Here is a 3,223-nt window from a genome sequence, read left to right as displayed (position 1 = left end):
AAAACTAAAAAAAAAAATTCAGAGCATATTGATAATAGGGGATCTTAAAGTGACAGTCTTTCACAAAAATTATAGAAGCTAATCCAGTTTAGATTGTGTTAAGGATTATTTGAGCTTGCTAGTTTGGCTGAATAGAGGGAATTGAGGTCAAACTCTTAGAGTTTTGCATTTAGCACATGTGCAACCTGGTAAAAATCAGATTATGGGTAATACAAAACTGGAAATAAATTGCAGAAAAATTATCAATAAACAAAAACCTCAACAAAAGAAAAACAACTAAAAAAACTAAATACTGTCATTGCCCACTGAGAGGATTGGCAAAGTACGTGAACAGAAGTTTCTTAAGGGCAGAAATCCCAATGGTCAATAAACATAAGAGAAAATGTTCCCTATCCTTAGCCATAAGAGAACTACAAATTAATACCTTTATGAGATACCACGTAACACCATCCAAGTCACCAATTCAAAAAATCAGAAAGAAACAAGTGTTGAAGGGATTGTGGTGACATAGGAACTCCCATCCACTGCTGGCGGACCCATAGGAATGGAGAGCCATTATGGAAATAACTTGGCAATATTTAAAACAGATGGATAACGAACTCCCTTATGACCCAACAATCCCCCCACTGCACATATACCCAGAAGAGGCAAGAAACATACCACAGCCAGGCATCTGTGCTCCAATGTTTATTGTAGCACAATTCACAATCCCAAGGAGTTGGAAACAGCCCAAATTTCAATCAATGGATGAATGGGTTAAAAAACTGTGGTACATATCTGCAATAGAGAACTATGCATCCCTAAAAAGCAGTGATGAATGCAAGAAGCACATCACCACATGGGAAGAATTGGAGGAAAGTATGCTAAGTAAAGTAACCTAAACACAAAAGGACAAGTACAACATGAGTCCATTGAGGTATGCTTAAAAATGCAAAAGGGGCATAATGGAAAAGGTACTACATATATACATTCCTAGGGTGAGGTCCAGGTACTATGGCAGGGGCCAGACCCAATCCAGAGATACATATATAGCAGCCAGATAAAAATGAGGGGAAAGAAAAAACAAAGATATGGGTAGCGGGGGAACAGGGCACTAACCTACCAAAGGGGAGGGTATTGTTTATATCTCCACAGTAGCGGGAAAGGGCACCAGACTTCAATCTGGTTCGCCAATGCCAGCATGAAGCAGAGAACTAACAAAGAGGTCTGTGGGGCCAGCCCCAATACCAAGTACGTGGACAACCCACCCTCCTCAAAAAAATGCACTTCAGAAGACAGCACTAAAGTTACAGCTCAAGGAGAGGGGAACGTCTGATCAGAGAACGCAGCAACAAATGAAGAGGGAAGGAGAGAGAGTGGAACACATCCTGTCCCACCAAGCCCTGAGGTAGATGTTCCTGATCAGAGCAGCCAATGCACATTGAGGGCCATAGAGCTGGCCCCACCAGGAGACACAACGTTCCTCACTGACCCATAGTACAGGGGCTAAACACCAAGGGCATGCAACAGAGCAGCAAAGGGAGAAAGCAATGAAGTCCTGGAAAAATACCAAAAAATAGAATTTGAGGCCAGGTTGTTGCACCCATCAGACTCAACCGGAAAACCCTCTTAAAGGTCAACAAACAGACCTGGAACTCTTTATAAGCTTTTCGTTTTTTGTCATTGTTTTGTTTTTGTTGTTGTTTTAATTTGTTGTTTTGTCTTTTGTTGTTGTTTTTTTTAAATTTTATTGTTTTGTCTTGTTTTTGTGCTTATTATTATCTCTGCATGTCTATTTAGATAAGAGAGGCAGGGTAGGTAATCTGGAGTAGAAAACAACAGGACAGATGGTTCTGAGGGGACACAGGAGAGGGGATGGGAGGGAAAAGGAAGTGATGTCAAAAAACCCAGGGACAAGGGAATAACGAGTGATCTAAAATCGATGAAGAGGAGAGCATAGGATGCCTGGTGGGGTTTGATCAAGGGCAATGTAACTGAGAGGAATTACTGAAGCCCGAATGAAGGCCAAGCATGATAGTGGGGCAAGTTCAAAGTAAAAGGAAAATAGAGGAAAGAACTAGGAGGCAAAGCATATTTATAGAGTTGTAAATACAAGCATGTATATATGTAAATATATTTACATATAATGATAGGGACATAGTTCTATGTGCATATATTTATATTTTAAGTATTAAGGTAGCAGATGGACATTGGTCCTCTATTCAAGTGCTCCCTCATTAAAAGAACACTTTGTTCTAATAACCTATCATTCTGTGATGCTCACCTTCCTGCCATGATCACGCATGACAAAATGGGTACATAAGCAGATGTGGTGAAGAAAGCTGATGGTGCCTAATTATCAAAAGATATAGTGCTTGGGGTCTTAAAGACTTGAAGATAAACATGTGGACATCTAGCAGAGAAGCAATAAAGTCCAAACAGAAGAAGCACACAAGCCTGTGTGATCATGAGGTATCTATGGGATCAGGTATCAGCATCAAAGACCCAGAATTGAAAATCATATCAATATGAATGTGGGGGAGTGCGGAGTGGAGACCCAAAGCCCATCTGTAGACAATTGGACATCCCCTTACACAAGAGTCACAATGAAGAGACAAGCCAGGTAGGGCGCTGTATAGCACCAATGAACCATTCAACTTTCCTCTAGTTCTTTAATATTTCCTCCCCGCACTATCATGACTTCAATTTTATCTTATAAATCCAGTTAGACCAGAACATGTATACCGGCATGGATAAGAGCTGTAAACACAAGGAATCCAGGACAGATAAACCCCTCATGACCAATAATGAGAATAGAGATACCAGGAGGGTAAGGGTAAGGTGGGGGAAGAACGGGGGAGCCAATCACAATGATCTGCACATAAACACTTCCTGGGGGATGGACAACAGAAAGGTGGTGAATGGCGATGACAGTCGTTGTAAGATATGAAAATGACAATAATTTATAAATTATCAAGGTTTCATGAGGGAAGGAGGGTGGAGGAAAATGAGCTGATAACAAGGATTCAAGTAGAAAGAAAATGTTTTGAAAATGATAATAACAACACATGTACAAATGTGCTTGACACAATGAATGGATGTATCAATTGTGAGAGACAACAAAACCCACATGGAAGAATCACACCAGCCTACCCCTACTTGATCGCTGAGGACATAGGGGGTGCATTAGCAAAAGTGGGGAAGAAAGCAGATGGTGCCTGGCTATCAAATGATACAGCATCTG

Source organism: Echinops telfairi, unplaced genomic scaffold (assembly GCF_000313985.2).
Source record: "Echinops telfairi isolate 266 unplaced genomic scaffold, ASM31398v2 ScPeMD7_60;HRSCAF=208, whole genome shotgun sequence".
Taxonomy (NCBI): Eukaryota; Metazoa; Chordata; class Mammalia; order Afrosoricida; family Tenrecidae; genus Echinops; species Echinops telfairi.
The sequence above is the reverse complement of the archived record's forward strand: the minus strand, read 5'-3'. Positions refer to the sequence as shown.